Genomic DNA, 23550 nt, shown 5'->3' with positions numbered 1-23550 from the left:
TGTTGACAGCATTCGAAAAAAAAGCAAAGAAAAGATTATTATACATACAACATAAATCTAATATGGAAAACAAAAAAAATATGCCTAATAACTTATAATATTTATCCTCAAGTTTTCAAAACTGCATAAGTGCACAGATTCTAAAGGTACCAGTGAGGGATGGCGTCTATGCGCAGAATCGATTCTCACTATACCTCCCGTTTACTTTCCATACACCTCCGATTAAAATTCGATTCTCACTATACGTTCCGTTTACTTCCCATTCCCGTTCCATACACCTCCCATTATTTTAACTACCATTCTCAGTAGACGTCGTGTTTACTTTTCATCGCCGTTTAAATATTGTATTTGTTCCAGTTTGGTAACATTTTATACAGTGACGTGGGAGGGAGAGGATATGACATAAACGATGCTTTTGTATTTACTAAATGGGACCACTTGATTTGACACTATGGTAAAGCAATATAGCGGCGGGCAGGTTTTTATGTTATATAAAATATGGAATATATGTTATTAATTAATTATTAAACTTATTGGTTATATAATATATTTATATAATATAATTTTATACTTATATATTTTATATAGAACAGAATATACTACCAAAGAGTTGTTCCGCTATATTGCTTTCCGCTTTTTGTCTGTGAAACCGATCCCATCTAGTTCGCCGCATGTCATATCCACTCTCTCCCATATCACTGCATTTATACTAAGTTTTTGACAGCAATACGCTTATTTTTTTGTGGTCTGATAAAACGTGGACTGAAGAAAATTTAATATTTTATTGGATTGTAACAATGATCTTCTTCTTCTTTTTATAAGCCCTTCTGTTTGTTCATTGGCGGGTTGATAACTCTATGGAAGGTTGTCACTCCATCTTTTGCGCGGTCGGCCCATACTTCTTCTACTGATTGGTGATTTATCTCTTGTTATTTTGACCACACGTGTCTCCCCCATTCTGGTTATGCGGTTATTCCATCCTATTTTTCTATTTAGTGTCCATCCGTTTATACACTGTACATTACATTGTCTTCTAATATCTTCACTCCTCTTTCGATCTCTCAGCCTATTTCCTGTAATTCTTCTCAGTACTCTCATCTCTGCCGTTTCCAGTAGTCTTTGTGTTGTGGCTGTATCGGGTCTTGTTTCTGATGCATATGTATGCCATTATTGGTCTTACACTGGCTTTATAAATTCTTGACTTCATCTCAGTGTTTAATATGTCGGTTTCGCCATATATTGTTATTAAGGCTTCCTGCCAGTCTATTTGCTTTTTGTACTTGATTTCTCACTTCTTTGTCCAGGTCTCCGTAACTTGACAATGTAATTCCAAGGTATTTTACTTCAAAACTGATACCATCAATTTCTATTTAACATCTGATTGGTTCTTTACTAATTACTATTGTTTTAGTTTTCTGAAAAAACTAAAATGATGAAAACTAAAACAATAGTAATCAGTAAAGAACCAATCAGTATTAAACAAGTAATGGAAATAAAATACCACTGGCGAAGCGTCCATGAAACCACTGTTACCATTGTAAACAGTTAAAAATCTTGCAAATAAATATTTTATGACGATGAATAATTCTATTTACCAATATTTTTATCAATAGAAATATATTATTATATTATGTGGTAATAGTACCTAACTCAGTAAATAGCCAACTACTCGTAGACACGAAAATATTGGAGAGTTTATGTGACTCAGTTGCACTTTATTATACTCTGTTACCAGACTCAATTCTGGTTACAATGGTTATATACCCACGCTGGCGCTCGGGACCGGCTAGTGACTGAAAATTTTGAAGAAGCGACGGCATAAGCGCGCTGTGTATCAGTAGCGCTGTTACCAGATTTAAAATTGGTGACAGTACCTATAAAAAGTGTTCGTGCAGTTAACCATGGATGAATGTCGCTTCTTAATCGATCAACTACTTGAAAAGAAATTCTCCTTGTATAATTTTGAAGAAAAAAATGAGATTAAAAATGAAAGACCTATTTTAAACAATTTAAAAAAGGAATCAACAAAAGTAGTTCGATATTTTAAATTTGGTTGGTACAGTGAAAATCCTTGGTTATAATTAATTATTTATATGGGAAATAAGCCACAATTAAAATGAAAAAAATAATTTTATTAACGTTTCGACGCCCAAATCGGGTGCCGTTGTCAAAATGCAAAATATTACTAAAATAAACAAAAGTGTTGTTGTTAAGCAAAAAAATCCTTGGTTATATTTATGGTTACAAGAAAAATATACTCTATTGTTGGCCATGTCTTCTGGTTTCTACAGAAAAATGGGTGGACCAGGTTCACGATTTAAATAGTGTTTGATTTTTAAAAAGGAGACATGAAATTTCTCCGTTACCTACATGTAAGATGTATACCCAATTTGATTCAGTTTGGCAAAACAAAAATCAAAAGTTCTCCTAACCAAGCTTTTAAAGCAAATATTGCTAAACATAATGAGTTTGTTAAAAAAATAGATAGGTATATCCTTAGCACACTTATACTGCATGTTTTTGGGCCAAACAAGAACTAGCGTTTCGTGGTCATTTTGAGTGCGACGACTCTGACAATCGAGGCAATTACAGGGAATTGTTAACATTAATTGCCAAAAAAGATCAAAAATTTTGTCAACATCTAGAAACATCTGCTTTTTCGAGTTTCAAGCGATATACAAAATGATATTATTGAAGCTACACTCACCGGCACAAAATTCCGCCACCCAAAATTTTTGATTAAGTTTGACAATTTATAACTTTATTATTTGTGCTCCGATTTTCAAGATTCTTGCACCAGTTTGTAGGTACATGTATTCATATTGTTTGGTATTATTCCGGTAACAAAATAAAGAATGTGTGTACTTTGTACGCACGTAAGAAGTTATACTTCTATTATATGATTTCAACGAAATCAATATACTTTAAACAGTTTCTCTACTACGTTCCAAAATTTTTTATTAAAACAACACCAAAAAATAAAAGAATAAAACACACACAAACACATTGAAAAATGCCACAAATGATTTCTGAACAATAATTGTTGCCAAAAATTTTAATTAAATACGTATTTTCTGAAAAAAATATATAATAATATACTTACAATCATAAAATCTATAAAAAAAATAAAAAAAATGATATAACTTGCATTGGGCTTGAACCTACTTCCCGTGTATCCCGCCGTACGAGAGTCGAAGCGATTTCAAACTGCACCACCTTCGCGTATACGTCATGTGGGAATATACACAAACTGAACAACTTTTTGACATTTTGTTTATATGAATTTTTATTAGTTTGATATTTGTCGAATTAAAATACAACAATATATAGAGTAAGAAAACGATACATTAGATGAAAATTTGTAGAAAGTTTGTTCGTAATCAGATTATGTAAATTAAAGCATTGCCTACTAGGGGTATAGCATAGCAAGTACTAGGTATAGTATTTTTACTACAAAAACGTTATTACGTAGGTCAAAATTTTTGACGTAAGAGAACTGTCAAAACATTAGAATGTGACTTTTCATTATTGCTATGTTTATTATAAATACGGCAATAATGAAAAGTCACATTCTAATGTTTGGACAGTTCTCTTACGTCAAAAATTTTGACCTACGTAATAACGTTTTTGTAGTAAAAATACTATAAGTACATTATTTTTTTTACATTTTCCAAATAGGTGTGAAGATAATTTTTTATTGGAATACAACTGAAACATTTAGAATTACGTACCTGTGGCTTTTCAAAACTATTTAAAAAGTCACTATAATTATAAATTTGATTTTATTTCTGTCCTCACAACAATAAAAACTAATATATTATACAACATTTTTGTTTACCGATAACCTCCATATTGAACAATTATTGACAGATCATTTCAACACCCAATCAGAGCCCGTATAAAGACTAATACCAAACTGTCGGTGTGCTCATGCGCGCAGATCAATATAAATTCACCCTCAATCTCAATCGCGCCTAAAGAAGTATAACTTCAAAAAATTTTGCTTGCATGTCATTGTACAGGGGTGAAAGGAAGCGTTGTATTTTCTCCTAATTTTAAAAAATTCTGTGGAAAAATGGAATAGCTGGTTTTGTTTCATAGTCCTGTCATATTTTTCCGGAGGCATCACCAACATTTTGTTTTTTGAATTATCCGAATATCTTTTTTCTTATAAGAGCTGTACCATTTTTTGTAAATAAAAACACTGATTGACTCATACAATTGAGGTTGGATTGATAAGATTAGAATGGCCCGCATGCAGCCCAGATCTCAAATTTGTTTTGTTTTGTTAATTTTAGTGCGTTTGATATCTTTAATTAAATAAACCTTCAAAGCAGTGTTTTTAATTACAGCTCTTAAAAGAACAGAGATATTCAGATAATTCAAAAAACAAGACCTTAGTGATATCCAGGATAATACAAAAGGAGTATGAAACAAAATCAGCCCTCCAATTTTTCCACAGAATTTTTTAAAGTTAGGAGAAAAAACAACGATTACATTCACCCCCGTATAATGCCATCTAAGCAAACATTTTTTGTTACCGGAATAATAGCAATTGACATCAATACATGTACCTACAAACTCATACAAGAATCTTGAAAATCGAAGTACAAATAATAAAGTTATAGATTGTCAAACTTAATCAAAAATTTTGGGTGGCGGAATTTTGCGCCGGTGAGTGTATATATACATTTAGCCATATCTTCATTTTTTTAAATAAGATTTTTTGCATCTGGTTTTGGTAACACTTCAGAAAAAGTCACGCGTCGCCACTGTAAAATACCTTGAACTACATTGTCAAGCTACTGAGACCTGGACAAAGAAGTGAAAAAGCAAGTACAAAATGCAACTAGACTGGTAGGGTGTCTTAATAACACTATATGCCGAAACCGACATATTAACACTGAGATGAAGTCAATAATTTATAAAGCCAGTGTACAACCAATAATGACATATTGCATCAGAAACAAGACCCGATACAGCCACAACACAAAGACTACTAGAGATGAGAGTACTGAGAAAATTACAGGAAATATGCTGAGAGATCGAAAGAGGAGTGAAGACGTTAGAAAAAAATGTAACGACAATGTATAAACAAATAGACATTACCTAGAAGAAAAAAGAACAACCACATAGCAGAATAGAGGGACACGTGTGATGAAAATAACAAGAAATAAATCACCAATTGATGAAGGAGTATCGGCGGACCAAGCAAAAGATTGAGTGATAATCTTCCATAGAGGTTATTAATCTGCCAATGAACAAGCCGAATTGATTACAAAGAGGAATAAGAAGATATTGGATGAAGAAAATATTTTAATTCCTTGGCAACAGCCGGCCAAAATTATGTTGTCTTTAAATGTATTATCACTGTATTTTTTATTTTTGAATAACCAGACAAGTTCTATAAATTTTTTGTCGTTCAAAGTTATCTCAACAACTTCGACTGAACCACTATGTAAATATATTCCCCCTATCCATACCCTACCCTACCCGACAAGTCACAACTTGTCGCAGAAAAAAATACATGACTGAACCGCGAAGTAATAGCAATATTCACACTATCCATAGGGTATCCGAGACGTCGCCGAAAAATACGTGGCCGATATTGAACGCAAAGCTTCGGGAATGGTAGGTACACGTAACGGAAAGTGGGCATATACTATATAATTTGTATTTAATATTTTATGGAAACGGAATGCCACGATATGGAAAGTTAAAGGAAGGTATAGTGAGAATCGACCTTATAGTCAGTGTATTAGAGATAAAGTATTAGAAATATTGAAATAACAAATAATATTTTGTTATAACTTTTACTAAAACTACCGTAGAACTTGAGTGTTTTATTATGTGTCCCAGGTTCAGCTAACTTTTTGTCTTTAATGATTTTTAGCAGTTCCCTATCTGTACCTATTCTCAGAACATTTTCGTTGGTGGTGTGGGTTGCCCAAGGTATTTTCAAGATTCTTCTATAAAGCCAGAGTTCAAAAGCTTCTAACTTGTTCATCAGTGTTATGTTGAGTGTCCAGGCCTCCGTTCCATACAAAAGTATTGACCACACATAGTAATGCAGAAAGCAACATCTAAGGCTGATATTAATGCTACTGTTACAAAATAAGCTTTTCATTTTTATCAACCCTTGTCGGGCTACCTCTATTCTCGCTCTTGCTTCTTGTTTATAATCAATAATCAAGTAAAAGTATTTTTTTAATATACAGGGCCACCCGCATTGACAGTGACACAAACTTATGTTTTTTTTTAATGGAACACCCTGTATCTTTTTACATTTTTGAATTCTCGTCGATGTCTTCTTTCTTAAAATATAGGGTTTTGTGATATTATACGAGGTAGTTTAAAAATAATTACGTTTTTTGTTAATTTCGTAGCAACTTTCACACCCTGTAGAAATGTAGTGATTTGACATCAAAATTTCTATTATATTGTTTAATAAGTAATGTTTAATTTTATTATACAGGGTTGACAAAACTCGGAATGAGTATTTTCTGAGTTGTCTTAAATGGAACACCCTGTATTTTAGTATTGTAATGAAATGATGTTGTATGATACTTTTTTATTTCTTAAGCATTCACTATACCTAAGTGCTTTAGTTTTTAAGTAATTCGTAATTCTTTAAGCCAAACATTACTTGCAACAAAAATTACGTGAAATTTTATCAGGTGGCCGTGAAAATATTAAATTAAAAACAATTTTTCGGAAAAAATTACATAATAATCTAGACTGATCCTTAATTTGTTAATATTGGTTAAGATATTTAAATACCTACGTAGTTAAGATTGTTGGTGCGCAAAATATTAATAAAACCATAGATTCTTCTACCTAGTTGGCTATGACACTAAATTTGCTTAAACATTTGACACTATACTATTTTTTTATAGTTTCAGTTGCTCTGTTACCATTACCAATATGAATTTTTCTGACGAGGAACTGATTAAAATGGTTTATGTGCTAGGAGATTATATAGATAGACGAGAACCAAGAAGAGAAACTTTTGAAAGTATACTAAAACGGTTTCAACATACTAGATACTTAGATTATAAGAACGGACGTCCTAATATGCAGATCCTCAGTGACACTAAAAATTACATTTAATTCTTTTTATTCATTTACAACAGTGTTTATTCGATCAGGCTTCTAGTAATTTAAGTATCCATTCCGTTGAAACGGTTCCAAATGTTTCTCTTCTTGGTTGTCGTCTATCAGGGAATTGCTGATGAAACATTCATATTGCTAGTATCACATTTTTTTGTTATACTCTCCTAGCACAAAAACCATTTTAATCAGTTACTCATTAGAAAAATTCATATTAGTAATGGTACCAACGCAACTGCAACTTTAAAAATAGTACATATAATGTCAAATGTTTTAGCAAATTTATTGTCATAGCCAACTAGGTAGAATATTGTACCCTTTTGTTTACGCAAAATATTTTACGCACCAACCAATCAGTCTTAAATATGTATTTTTTTTTCGAAACATTATTTAATATTTTCACGGCCACCTAATAAAATTTCAAGTAATTTTTGTTGCAATTAATGTTTGTCTTAAAGAATCACGAATAACTCAAAAACTAAAGCACTTAGGTATAGGGAATGGTTAAGAAATAAAAAAGTACCATAAAATTTCATATCATTCCAATACTAAAATACAGGGTGTTCCATTTAAGAAAACTCAGAAAATACTCATTCCGAGTTTTGACCAACCCTGTATATTAAAATTATACATTTCGCTACATTATTAATGTTTAACAATAGTAGACTGTATTAAAAATCGTTTGAACATAAATATAAATTTTAATGTCAAATCACTAGAATTCTATAGGGTGTGAAAGTTGCTACGAAATTAACAAATAAACGTAATTATCTTTTAAACTTCCTTGTATAATATTACGAAACCCTATTTTTTAAGAAAGAAGACATCGAAGAAAATTTAAAAATATAAAAATATATAATGTGGTCCATTTAAAAAAACATAAGTTTGTGTCACCCTGTCAATACGGGTTGCCCAGTATATATGAAAATATTTTTAAATTATGGGCCTGTCCGTGCCCCAACTTTTACCTAAATAACTTTTTTTCATATCTCTTACGACAAACGAGTAATTGGACTTTGTCACACTAATGCCCCACCCTGTATATTGTAAGGGATAAATTTTGTTCCTTGTAGTTTACAAAACATTTAGAATAACTTTAAAAAAATCTTTTTACAAATTCGAAAAACTGCTATTTTACGCGAATTTTTAAAAAATGTAGTTCAAATGGTGACTAGCCGTGGTAAGTGAAGGGGGAGCTGAGAGCCAACAATTGCATGAGTTCAAAACCTAAAAAAGCAACTTAAAACTACAATAATTTTCTATATCTCGAGATCTTCTCAATGGATTTTGATCTTTCTTTTTATAATTTGTATGTAGGTACTTTTTGTGTACATTACAAATATTAAATTTGTCTAGACATTTAGATATTAATTAAAAACCAGTCTAATTTGTTTAAAAATTTTTTTGAAAAAATCATTTAAAAACTGTGGCATAGTTATGTTTGCTGGAGCGGTCAACATACAAAACAAATAAATAAAATTTAAATAATTTTTTTTCTCAAAATTTCCTAAATGATTTTTCTCAAAAATCCATTTTGTTAATCACACTATCATTATTAATCATAGAAAAAGTTAAGGTATACTTTAATAAAGAAATAATCTTCAATAAATAAATATTTAATAAAAACAATTTATTTATTAAAGTTTACTTTAACTTTTTATATGATCATTAATGATATACTATGATTAAAAAAATAGATTTAAAAAAAAAAAATTTTCAAGAATTGTTTATACTAGTTAGACTGTTTATTAATTAATACATTTATAAACAAATTGTATATTTGTAATGTACGTAGAAATTACATATAAATTAAAACAAGAAAGATCAAAATCCATTGAGGATGTCCGGAGATACAGAAAATTGTATTAGTTTGAAATTGCTTTTTCGGCATTTGAACTTGGTGGATTTGTAGGTTTCCCCTAGTAACCATTTGAACTACATTTTTGAAAATTCGTAGAGGGCGAAAGTACAATGTTTGTGCAAATTTTTTAACAAAAAGTACAAATCCCATTCTTTAAAATGGCGTCAATGAGATTCTTTAATTATTATAAACAAATTAGGTGTGAATTAAAAAAAAAACACATTGCTAACTTTGGCCCAAATGAACTTATATTAAATTTATAATCAAGATGCAGTAGAAATAAACAAACTAAGACACGTTAAATGATACTAGGAGCACTACCAAATCATAATTTACAATGTATAAAATTTGAAAATCATGTTTTGGTATTTACAATGTATATACATTGTAAATTATGATTCGGGAGTGCTCCTAGTAGAATAGGGATGTTCACAAAAAATTAAAAAGTCATTTCAAACATGTAAAACGATTAAGAAACACCCTAGGAATAATTGTCCAAAATTTCAACAAAATTGAAAAAGTCTTTCTATAAAAAATCTTTATTAGAAATCTAGCATTATTTTAAATTTCAAGAACGCTTCTCTATTGGCCTGACGTCACTAGTTGCATACCCCAAGCGCGCGCCATTCTCATAGTGTTACTGTTTACCTGTTTGACGTTTCAGGTCATTTTATTTTGTTCTCTTCTTGTTTTATCAGGGTTAAAGTGGAGTTTTATATTGAATTTGTTTAGTTTAAAGTGGATAGACTGTTTGTAAGGACATATTTTGGGTTTTACAAAAATAAACAAATAAAATGGAAAAAGGTTTTCAGAAAGCCGATTCGTATAAACTACCGACTGTAGTGTAGATGTAACAATGGTGTTGATTTATTGGCATCTTGTAAAAAAATAAATCTACCACAGCTTTACTGAGTGTATATTCCATATAATTTTCCATGTCTTCTTTAAGCTAAAAAAATAAATGCTTAATACTCCACAAAAAAAATAGAGAAAGTTGTATGCATGCATTGTACGCATGCATATTGTATACATACATTGGCTGGTTATTACTTTACCTTGGTTAGGTGTATTAAAAATATTTTTATTCTTCTTCATGTGCCCTGTCCGTTGTGGACGTTGGCTATCATCATGGCAATTTTAATTTCATTTGAGGCGTTTCTGAATAACTCGATCGATTTTTGTCCAAATCATTGGCGTAAGTTTTTAAGTCATGAGTGTCTTTTCTTCCGGGTCCGCGTTTGCTCTCTATTTTACCTTGCGTTATCAGTTGGGAGTATACGATATTTATCATGCCTCATGATATGACCGAAATATTTAAGATTTCGTTTCTTAATTGTAAAAGAGATTTCTTTTTGTTTTCCCATTCGACGCAATACCTGTACGTTGGTGTGGGTCGCCCAGGATATTTTGAGGATACGTGGGTACACCCACATCTCGAATACCTCTAACTTTTTCATTAAGGTTTCCATTATTGTCCAGGCCTCTGCGCCATATAGCAAGACCGGAAATAATAACATTTTAGCAGCCGCATTTTTAGTGGGAGAGATATTATGTCGCAATGGGTGAAAATATTTCTCATGCATGTTGTTAAATGTTGCTATGTCCTTTTCAACTCTAGATCTTATTTCGGTTGTTTCGCATTTCGAGTTGACAACTGTTCCAAGGTAAAAAATATTTTTGAACTTGGGTATTATACATTTTCATTTCAACCAATCTTTTCACTAAATTATTAATGATTTTAATATAATATAAAGTCATACCTACATCCACATGTAGTTATTTCAAGGTTTACTTTTACTGTATGTATTATTAGAATCCCGTTTTTAGGAATATCCCAGTTTAAGGAATACAAATTTGAGGTCCCGAAACTTTTTCATTTACTCTTTAAGGAGGTAGGTGCAAAATCTTGGTCCAATGCTATTTAAATTCATTCATTTTTTCGAATCCTGAGGAAACTAATAAGTATTTTTGAAAAATGTAAATGCAGAAAGAACAATTACATTATTACAAACGGCCGAAAGTCTCTGGAAAACTTCTATAATGTTTATTTTATTAAGTTAGTTCTTTAAGTTAGTTATTTTAAGTTCTAGCTGCAACAAACCATTTCTTTTTCTGTTTTAAATTGGCTGGAACGGTAATAAAAATCTTGTCAGAACTGTTTTTGATGTATTTACACACCCAGGAACAAAACACCACTTATTTGGCTTTATTTTTAATAATTAAATACGTAAAAAACTGCGCACATTCAAATACACTGAGTAAATAAGTATACAGAACTAGTCGTCGATCAAAGACGTTACGACTGCTGACGTCACAGACCGTAGCCTCGCTGCAGGGTACCGTTTTTCTAGCCTCCAAGAAAATCAACATTATGAACTCATTTATCTTAAAAAATATACATTTTTAAACAGTTTTATGATTGTTACGTTTTTATATACCTTGTAATCTATTGAATTTAACTATATTTAAAAATTAGTGAACATCCCTATTTAACGTGTCTTTTTTTATTTATAATTGACTTTGGCATAAACCAATTAGCCAGACTTATTTTTTATTTATAGAATATAAAAAGAGCATTTTTTTATGATCCAATATAAGTAAATTGATTGTTCAAATTCTCACACCTTAGGATAAATGTTAATATGCTAGTAAAATTTGTGTGTTTCTGTTTAGTGCCTTTTTTATATGTAAGTATATTTTTTTTTGTTTTTTAATGCTTTATTTATGTAGTCTTTTATTTAATTTTAATTGTTTAGTTTAATTTAGTTTTTTTGTTTAATTCCTTTTTTTTTTTTTTTTTTGTTTTTTATTTGTTTTTCATTATTTTACTTTTTTAACATATTTGTTTTAAACTTTTTTTTATGTTAATTTTTTCGTGAACACACATATTTTGTATCGCAGAATTGCTTCCAATGGTGTTAGTTTTTTTACAATTTCATTTTGCAACGAAAATGATTATACAAACATTGATATAAGTTAATATTACATATTACTAAAAATTATACAATTTAGATTGGTTGGCAAACAGAATTTGAGATTTACCATATCTTCGAAAAATGATTCAATGCTCTTCTTATTTCTTGAACATTCTAGGATTACATGGTTCATATCACCAACTTCTCCGCATAGACAATATGGGTTTTCATCCAGTCCTATTTTATATTTGTACAAAGGAGTCATAGCATGATTAGGTAGATCTTATTCTGTTTATTGTAACAATGAAGTTTCGTTTTGTTAATCCATGAAACCAGCTTTTCGATGGTATGTTATTTTGTTGGCCGACATAGTTAAGCCCTGTCACTGATGAATTATATTCCTGCTGCCACAATTGTTTTAAATGTGAAGTAAACTTGGAGGTAAGATCTGTAGATGGAACAATATTGGTGGTTAGATCGTATCCTGTGTCAGTGGCTGATTTGGCTAGTGTATCCACTACATCATTACCTTTTATTCCTGAGTGTCATTTAATCCACACTACAGTTATTGTTTTCCTTTGTTTTGTTGCTTCAAAGTTCAATTTTAACATTTCTGCCTCTATGCTAGTAAGGTTTTTCGATGATTTCAGGTTTTTTATTCGGTCAACTGCACTTTTAATGTCAGTGAATATAACATGTTTCTGTGTGTTTCTGGACTGGACGTATCTAAATGCTTTTGCTATGGCAATTGTTTCAGCGGTATATATGGAACACTCATCTGGTAGCTTGAACTTGTAATATTGGGAAGGGTTTGCGTCATATGAAGCACAGCCTAGTTTTCCATTCAACTTGGATCCGTCTGTATATATGTATTGGTGTTCCGGCCATCTTCCATTAATGGTTTCTAGAAAGTTATCTTTTGGGTTCAGGTAGTATGTTTTTATATGTTTTGAAAAAAAAACATGTGGAGGTTCGGTGTAGATAGGTATAGTTTTATTGATTGACAGAGAGTTAGAGATTTGTGCCATTGTAGTATAGCTGTTTACTAGGAGTGGAGTTGCTTTTGAGTTCCAATATGGATGGGTGAGTACTAGGACAGTGAGGTCGTGAATGTTACGAAGATAGCTGACTTCTTTGGATATAGCTTTAGCCATAAATTTATGACTAATTAGCTGCCTTCTGAAAGATAGTGGAGGTTCTACAGATTCGACTTCTATAATATTTATTGGGGTAGATTTAAGATAACCGAGACACATAACGTGTGTTGGTTTGTTTATTTCTACTGCATCTTGATTGTAAATTTAGTATAGGATATTTTTTTTATTTGAAAATTCGTGTTAACCTACTAGCTTTTTCCTAAAAATATTTTTAAAGTTATTCTAAATGTTAATAAATTACAAAATTTCAAAAATTTGATATTAGGATTTTTGACTATATTAAATAATTTTTTTTATCTGTTTTTAATACATTTTGATAGTATCACGTATCACTCTTCTACTTTCATTTGGCATACGCAGAATTGCCCTATCTTGATTATTTTCTGTCTTATGTCTCTGAGATAAAAAAAATATAATAACTTTTAAACTAATTATTGGATCAGTCTCTAACTTTAAGGGTTTGTTGAGTACCCCCATACCCAAATTTGGGTGAAACCACAAAGTTCCAAGTTAAATTTTGTCAAAGTTATTGCCAAATAACGATTTTCATTTATTTTGGAATTGGCTAAGCAACAAATTAACTTTTTAACATTCAAAAATTGCCACGTTAAAGCCTTTTCAATGTTCTAAATAATTAAATTTTGTTTGTCAACAATTTAGCTTTTCAATGGGGTGCAAAAAATCGAAAAAATCGCGTTTTTGCACTAAATTGTTAATAATTAAAAACAGACGCGAACTCTAGGCAGGAAACAGGTAGGCTTTCTTCCTATCATAGGTCTACAATAACTAAAAAAGTACTCGGCGGCCTGGATATTTGAGTGTCCTGAGAAAATGATTATTTCTTTGGACTATAGTACCGCCTCGTATAAACATTACAGTATACCTGCAGTGCCAAAATAAATAGAAAAACTGAATAAAATACTCTGTAATTGGACAATAATCATTTTTATTAACACTAATGGACAATTGGTAATACAAACAATCATATTATAAAAAATAATCAGTGTTTTTTTTTTATAAAAGCAATAATTATACCTCAATAATTAAAAAAAATATTATTTATTTTTCCATGGTGTGCTTTGATGACACAGAATTGCGGAGTATCATTGCCTTCCTGCATTTCCATCTGTTTGTGCAACAGTTTTTGTTGCAGCTGCATTTGACAAAACCTTGTCCTGATCCACGATATAAAGACACAGAAGATAAGATAATGCGCATAGTGGGCGGAGTCAATGACGGCAGCAACAGAGTTATCTCGGATTCTTTATGTAACTTTTAAGTATCGCATTCTTTCGTGTCTTCAAAGTCTACCGTGATTTTCTTTATAAATATTTTGAATTTATTGTATATTGTATAAGGTTGTGATATTTATTTATAACGTTGTGAATATGTTCGTTAAACATGCGTTGTGCCTTTTTGGATGTGGATCTTACCAGAGCCGCCGCGAAGAGTTTGGCCGCCCGCGTGCAATTCCAATTAAGCCGCCCCCTCTTTAACTATATTTAGATTTACCTTTCATAAAGTCCCTTAGTTTTGTTACATACATAAGGGTGTGAAAAAAGAAAAAGAATACTTCACAAATAATAACCATTTAATGATGATAATTTGCAATACAATATATTAACACTATACATTAATATTCTTAAGAAACACTTACTATAAAACAAAATGTAATTAGTACATTTTATTCTTAAATAATACAAATTGTTACAAACTTATTTAAACGATTAATAATAGTCTCCCGTTTTATACCGCACGCGGCTTTGGGAGTATAGCAGGGTAGTCTGCTATATCTAGGGCCTACGGTATACAAGGAAGGTAACAGGGCCAGTGCTACGCTTCAACCGCCTATTATTACCCCTGGTTTTACCCAAGGTACTCATTTTATTCAAGCTGAGTCGACCTGGGACCTATAAACATTTTAAAAATGTCTAGTTGTTCTTGCCGGCGCGGCGGTAGGATTTGAACTCCGGACCACCGGCATGCGAGGCAAGCACACTACCACCTGCGCTACGCCGGCCCTATTTAAATGATTGCTTGTTTTAAAATACATTACAAAAAAGTACAAATTTTTATAATTATTAAAATAACAATAATTATTCGAATAAAATAACTCATTATGTAATTATTTTATAATTAAAAAATGGTTTTAAGCAAAATGATTTAAAGGGTAAAAAGAAACAGCTATAAAATTTAAGGCTCCAATAAATGAACGTGAAATACGGCTAATTACATGAAAATTTGGATTTAGATTCTACTCATCCTACACTTCAAAGTTGAACTTGTGCCTTTGGTTGCTTTTACTTGGGGGTGAAAGTCACTCCTTTTTGGGGGTGAAAAAAATAGACGTTTAAAATAAGTCCGGAAACAGATAAACTGACTAACTTTAAGCAACTTTTGTTCTATAGAGTTTTTTAACTTAGGTACTGGGTTAATTCAGTAGTACTAGTCATTTGCGACTAAAATTTTTTACTTTTCAACAAAAAAAAAACACGTTTTCAGGCGGTTTTTCGCAAATACTCAAAAAGTAAGTATTTTATCGAAAAAATATTCTTAGAAAAAATGTAGCATATAAAAAAAACGAAAAAATGGTAAGTGTATTCTTAGTCTATAGAACCAGTAAAAGCAAATTTGTAGCTCATGAAAAAGACGCTCTTATCCTTCAAATTCCAAATCAAATATTTCAACCTGATATTACCAAAAGATTAAATCACCTCTTTCGGGGAAAAACCCATTAAAAATGTTTTTAAGTGTTTACAAAAAGCTTTATTTTTATGTTTTACAAAAGTTATATACGGATGGGAAAGACAAAGGAACGAATTTTCGAACGTGGAAACAGACGACACTCCAGATTTACCAATTTCTGGACAGTTGATCCAAAGGCTGGATTCTAAGAACGAAACAGTTGCGGATGTTCAAGTTTACAATGAGAGTCAGAATGAAAAAAACATTAGTGACCTCGAGTATGATGGTTTGGAGAATTTGGTTGGCTATATTTGCCATAAATTGAAGGATTCCAGAATTCAATCCGAAGATTTTCAACGTACACGTGGGTTGATCATTTCAGTGAGGGTGGTTTATTATGTAAACCATCAGACACTTTTTTGTCATATATTGAGAAAATCGAGACAATTTTTCGTTCCACAAATGGTGATTCCATTTTGGTAACTAAAAATTATTTAGAAAACCTTATGTCCAAAAGTGTAACTGTACACTGTTCTAATAAAGCGAAGAAGTTATTTTTTAGGTCTCGGATGTACTTCCGAATTAAAGAATTAAACAAATCTCTTAACAACCTGATATTGCGTAAAAGAAAAATTATAAAAACTGCTACATAGTTGCTGTATGTACGTCTATTTCACAATCACAAAATTTGAATAAAGTGCATGTCATGAAATCTGTAAAACTTATTTTTGCCTTTTCCGAACCTGTCACGTTAATCTGATGAAATACATTATATTTAAAAAGTAAACATTTTGTTTTTTTTTAACAATCAATTAAATTTATGGTTTCAATTTTTGGGGTTTCTCTTCCCCTTGGTAAAGACTATATTTTCTTATGTGTAGGCCAATAATCAATTTTTGACAACTAACGAAATATAATAATTTTATTAGAATATTTTTATTTTTATGTATGAATATTTTTATTTTCCGTATCCCAATATAATCGAGACTAAGAACTTTACACATAACTGAAAATATATTTAAATGAAAGGAAATAGTTTAATAATTTTCCTCTAAACTATAAAAATCACTTAGTTTTTTCTAATCATAATTCATTCATTACTATTCTCAAATTTCATTCGCGTTCGTATTACGAACGCATAGACAAGATTATGCTTTACTCTGTTGCTGACGTCATGCGCCAATCGGACGAGTTTCCGTAACTAGAATATCAGGGCCTGGTCCTGATCCATCTGAATTCCTCGTAGCTGCAACCCTTAACGATATAATTAGAGCATTAGTGTCGAATAACTGTCGAATTCTGATCTGAAAAAAAAAAAATAAAAACAATTAGAGACCTTAATACCCCAAAAAGTTAGATCTTCTTCTTCTTTTTGTATAGACATGACTCTGTCTGTTTTTTCAATGTGTCTCTAGTAAGTTGTCGTTCTATCGTTTTCGTGGTCTTCCCACTGATCGTCTTCCTATTAGGGAACCGTCTCTCGCTGTCCTGACTACCCTATTTGTTGTCATTCGGCTTATGTGGCATTCTATTCTTCTGTTTCTTAGCCAGTTGTTAATGTTAAACACCTTGCATCTCCGTCGTATATCAGTACTTCTAGCTCTGTCCCATAGAGTCTTACTATCGATTTTTCGAAGGGTTTTCATCTCCGCTGTTTCGAACAATATTTTTGTCCTCTCTGTGTCGGGTCGTGTTTCTGCCGCGTATGTCATTATTGGTCTGATGACTGTTTTGTAAATTCTGCCTTTCATTTCTTTTCCGATATTTTTATTTCTCCACATTGTGTCATTCAGGCAAACCTGCGGCTCTGTTTGCTCTATTCACTTGATCTTCCACTTCTGTTTCGAGCCTTCGGTAGCTAGATAGTGTGATGCCTAGGTATTTAAACTCCATCAGTTGTTCTATTATCTGACCTTCCAGCTCCAATTTACATCTTATTGGATCTGCTGTTATAGCCATGCATTTTGTCTTTTGTGAGGAAATTGACATGTTAAATTTTCTGGCGATTATGTTGAATTGGTGCAGCATACGTTGTAAATCATCTTCACTTTGAGAGATTAGTACTGCATCGTCCGCATAGCAGATCCTTTTTTAGTTCTTACTGTTTTTATTATTTCGTCCATGATCAGGTTGAACAATAAAGGACTCAAGGAATCCCCTGTCTTATCCCATTGCCGGCTTCAATTGGGTCAGTTAGTTCATCTTCCACTTTTACTTTTATTGTGTTGTTCTGGTAGATGTTTTCGATCGTTTTAATTATTCCTCTCTCGAGTATAACGAATGGATAACGTCCTTTAATGTGACCCTGTCAAATGCTTTCTTAAGGTCCACGAAACATAAATATACCGGTTTGTTGTATTCCAACAAAAAGTTATATCAATTATATTATTAAGTAAGAAAAAATAAAACCCACAATATAGTTTCTGAAGTAGGCACACAAAGTTTGATGCCAACTTTGTGGTGTAGGTACTGCTGAAACTATATTGTGGGTTTGATTTTTTCTTACTTAATAATATAATTTATCTAACTTTTTGGGGTATTAAGGTCTTTAATACGTTTTTAATTTTTTTTTTTCAGATCAGAATTGCAGCAAAGCAGATGTAAGTGCAAGAAGGTAATGATACTCCGCAATTCTCCAAAGTGTCACCAAAACACTCCATGGAAAAATAAATAATAATTTTTATAATTGAGGTATAATTATGATTGTTTATAGGTATTTCCAATTGTACATTAGTTTTAACGACGTATCATTATCGTTTTAATAAATATAGTTATATACTATAATATACTATAATTTTTATATTAAGCCGTACTAGTTTATCCTGCAATGTCTGTATTAATAACAGTATAAACTAGTTTGGCCTAGGCCTTTGAACTCTGGCTTTATAGAAGAATCTTGAAAATACCTTGGGCAACCCACATCACCAACGAAAATAAATAAAAATAAGTAAAAATAAATAATAATTTTTACAGATGAGGTATAATTATGATTGTTTATAGGTATTGCCATTTGTTCATTAGTTTTAACGACGAATCATTATTGTTTTATTAAATATAGTTATTTTCCAATTACAGAGTATTTTATTCAGTTTATCTATTTATTTTGGCTTTGTACCGGGTGTAAAAGTTGCCTCGGGAAAAGCCTGAAAATTATTTTCACAATTGTAGGTCCACCGGTAGAGGGCGTAATTGAATATCAAACATTAAAAAATAAAAATTTTACAAAATTTACCTAATTAAAGGGCACTGGAAATCCAATAATCGTATTCTTCATAAAATTCTGCGCATATTTGATTTCACAAGTTAAGTCTACGTTTGCAAATAAGAGGTGGGGGTGAGTGGGAACCTTCTTATGAAAAAATAGCTGTAAGTCCGGTTCTGCTAAATCGAATTTTGCATACTTGGTCTTGTTGAAAACAGCTCTTTTTCGTCAATGTAAGTGTCTTATAAGTATGCATTTTTAATCCTGTATAACAAAATTAGACCAAATTAGCAACATAACACCGAAAACCGCATGTCGATAACTTTTCTCTATCTCGAGATATCTTAAGAAATGTGTAAATTTTAAACATAACTGTTACTGTCACCGGTAAACGAGGTTAAGGAAAAGTAGTGTGCTATGGAAAAAACAAATAAACATTTTCCAGGTGTAAACGCATATAATTAATTAAAACAACAATAAGACAAACAACACTATAAAATATAACAAAGGAATAAAAGCAACTACTTACTTAGTCTTAGTGACTACCTAAATGTTCAAATTGTTGCTTATCATTTTAGATGCAAACATTTACTCTTTCAAGAGTAGATTGACTAGCAACAGATTTAACTGTTTTAGACTTTTATTTATGGGGACGGATTAAAGACCTTGTTTTTGCCGCTAGGCTCACTACTCGAGAAAACATGATCTAGAATCTAGAGAATACGAAACGCCATTCAAAGCATTGCGAAAGCAGAAATTGAGAATGCTGTTCAATCTACTCATGCTTTGAATGGCGCTTCGTATTCTCTAGATCATGTTTTCTCGAGCAGTGGACCTAGTGGCAAAAACAAGGTCTTTAATCCGTCCCCATAAATTAATAAAAGCCTAAAACAGTTAAATCTGTTGCTGTTCAATCTACTCTTGAAAGAGTAAATGCTTGCATCGAAAATGATGGGCAACAATTTGAACATTTAGTTCGTCACTAAGTAAGTACAGTGGAACCCCGTTAACTCGGATTAATTGGGACCGCGGCCGATCCGGGTTATCGAAAATCCGGGTTAGCCGGAGAAAATGGTAAAAATTAATAAAATATGGTATGCTTACAGATAAACTCCGTTATAATTGTCACACAGACACTGGTAAACCACGTTCGCATTCCACACAAAACCACACATACAAAGCGTCGTCAAAAGTCTCATTCTTAGCTTTATTAGCTTTGCACCGATTAAACTGTCTTTTGTTATCATTTTGAAAAAAAAATTCTTCGATTTTAGTTCTATTTTTCTTCCAATCCGATACTGTAGATGTACCGACACCATAATATAATGCTGCAAGATTCACCTTTATCAATTCTACTTAATGCTTCTAGTTTCTTTTCCATTGTCACTACAACATTTTTACGTTTTGTTGCCCTTATAGACAAAAGACACGCAAACACAAAATCTGAATAAATTTACGAACGATTACAAAACGGAAGCGAACAATAATACGACTTTACTACACATAATACCGTCTCTGATGTTATGTTATTTAATAAAAGTGATGACTAAGACCATTGTTAAAAAAAGAATTTTAATAGTCTTTTCTAAACAATGCTAACACAGACAGTTTCAAAAAAATAAAGGATAATACAGGTGCATGTTGTTTTCGACAATGAATGTGGTGTACCATGAGTCATTTTTACTATGTTATATGTAGTTCAATCCGGTTCCATTATCTCTCAAATATTATATTACATAGAGTTGGTACAAAACCTCGTGAACCTTGAAAAAGCGTATGTATAACCGAAATAAAATGAAGCCAAAAACATACGACTATTTTATTTGCTGCGAATTGCGCGACAGGGTCCCATCTGCACCCTGATATTTTCAGTAATGTCGGATTCATCAATCGTTTCGTTCGTATATTGACGTCACCAAATGAATGAATTAGGTTCACGAGATTTTGTAACAGCAATACATTTTTATTGTTGAAATGTTTGTCTGATAAAAATCGGTCCGGGTTAGCCGGAGTTCCGGGTTATCGGGGGCCGACTTATCGGGGTTCCACTGTAGTTGCTTTTGTTTCTTTGATATATTTTATAGTGTTGTTTGTCTTATTGTTGTTTTAATTAATTATATACGCTAACATATGGAAAATGTTTCTTTGTTTTTTGAAGTTATACTTCTTTACAGTATGGCGTTTAGTTGCTGAATCTTTCAAGTTATGTATAAATATATCAGTGCAAGAAAAGGTGTGAAAAGAATATATTAGTGTTTTTAGTAAATATATTTATTATAATTTTTGTGTCTTTGGATTTGTCTTCCTCAGGAGTAAGATGAGTATTATTAAAACATTTTATTGTATATTTATTATACTTCACCTTGTCTGTTTGTTACCGTGAATTGTCATTAGGTACATCCGAACCGATACAGACACAGTCCTCGTAGAGTATTTGGTATAGCATTCGGTCAGAGATCGAGAGGTCTTAAGTTCGAGTCCGGAGCAATCCTATACTTCTTTTTTATTTTTTTGCGGTAAGCACAAAATTAGTTTGGTGTTGAAAAAAATTAAAACAAACTGTTTAAAGTATATTTATTTTTAAGAAATCATATAATAGAAGTATAACTTCTTACGTGCGTACAAAGTACACACATTTTTTTCCATAGCACACTACTTTTCCTTAACTTCGTTTATCGGTGACATTAACAGTTGTTTAAAATTTACACGTTTCTTAAGATACCTCGAGATAGAAAAAAGGTATCGACATGCTGTTTTCGGTATTATGTTGCTAATTTGGTCTAATTTTGTAATACAGGATTCAAAATGCATACTTTTATTTAATATTCTCCAAAGAAAACTAGATTTCCGAAAATAATTAAATAACGCCTACTAGCTGGCATATTACTTATTAGGCTATCTCGTAAATAAGACTCTTACATTGACGAGAAAGAGCTGTTTTCAACAAGATCGAAAATATGCAAAATTGGATTTAGCAGAACCGGACTTACAGCCATTTTTTCATAAGAAGGTTCCCACTCATCCCCACCTCTTAGTTGCAGAGGTAGACTTAAACTTGTGAAATCAAATATGTGCAGAATTTTATGAAGAATACGATGATTGTATTTCCAGTTCCCTTTCATTAGGTAAATTTTGTAAAATTTTGATTTTTTAATTTTTGATATACAATTACGCCCTCTAGCGGTGGACCTACAATTATGAAAATAATTTCCAGGCTTTTCCCGTGGCATCTTTTGTTATAAATATTTTTTTCTCAAAGCTGTACTGTAAACGGTTCCTGAGATATGGCCGAGAGCCATTCTTATTGGGAAACCCGGTACATATACTACAGGGTGTAACAAAAATACAGGTCATAAATTAAATCACATATTCTGGGAACAAATAGTTCGAATGAACCTAACTTTGCTTAGTACTAATATGCACATTAAAAAAGTTGCAGCCCTTTGAAGTTACAAAATAAAAATCGATTTTTTCAAATATATCGAAAACTATTAGAGATTTTTTAACAAAAATGGACATGTGGCAATCTTATGGCAGGAACATCTTAAAGAAAAATTATAGTGAAATTTGTGAACCCCATAAAAATTTTATGGGGGTTTTGTTCCCTTAAATCCCCCCCCCCCCAAACTTTTGTGTACGTTCCAATTAAATTATTATTGTGGTACCATTAATTAAATTTAATATTTTTAAAACTTTTTTGGCTCTTAGTATTTTTTCGATCAGGCAGTTTTTATCGAGTTGCGGCTTCTTTTTTAATATGTTTACATAAAAATTTTTTGGGGGTTTTGTTCCTTTAAACCCCCCAAATGTTTGTGTACGTTCCAATTAAACTATTACTGCGATACCATTAGCTAAACACAGTGTTTTTAAAACTTTTTTGCCTCTTTGTATTTTTACGATAAGGCACCTTTTATCGAGATGTGCCTTCTTTTTTAATATGGTTCAAAATATACCTAAAAATGTAAATCATAAATAAATTTTCATATTATTACTAAGATTCCATAATCGTACTTAACCATATACAAATATGTGGTGGATTTGACAAATATTCAAAATATCTCGATAAAAACTCGACTTTTCGAAAAAGTACTAAGAGGCAAAAAAGTTTTTAAAACATTGTGTTTAACTAATGGTACTACAATAATAATTAAATTGGAACGTACACAAAAGTTTGGGGGGGTTTAAGGGAACAAAACCCCCATAAAACTTTTATGGGGTGTCTAAAATTCACTATAATTTTTTCTTAAGATACTACTGTCATAAGAATGCCACATGTCCATTTTCAATAAAATATCATAAATAGTTTTCGATATATTGGAAAAAATCGATTTTTATTTTGTAACTTCAAAGGGCTGTAACTTTTTTTATGTGCGCATTTGTACTAAGGTAAGTTAGGTTCAATCGAACTATTTTTGGTCCCAGAATATGTGATTAAATTTATGACCTGTATTTTTGTTACACTTTGTATAATTTTTATACTAGGCCGTACTAGTTTATCCTGCAATGTCCGTATTAATACCAGGATAAACTAGTTTGGCCTAGGCTAAACTAGCTTATCCTATCACGTTCAGGACAAACTAGTTCGGCCTAGGCCAAAATAGTTTGTCCTGTTTGGCCGGT

At 31.6% G+C, this 23550-nt stretch overlaps 1 protein-coding gene across 2 annotated transcripts in view; it reads left to right on the top strand.

The window, feature by feature from the left end:
- LOC126878662 (COP9 signalosome complex subunit 2) overlaps positions 1-23550 on the top strand; it is a 110336-nt gene that overhangs the window by 33305 nt on the left and 53481 nt on the right. The window lies entirely within an intron of this gene.

This window comes from Diabrotica virgifera, chromosome 10, assembly GCF_917563875.1.
Source record: "Diabrotica virgifera virgifera chromosome 10, PGI_DIABVI_V3a".
Classification (NCBI taxonomy): Eukaryota; Metazoa; Arthropoda; class Insecta; order Coleoptera; family Chrysomelidae; genus Diabrotica; species Diabrotica virgifera.
Note: the sequence above shows the minus strand (reverse complement) of the source record. Positions and strands in the feature narration are given on the sequence as shown.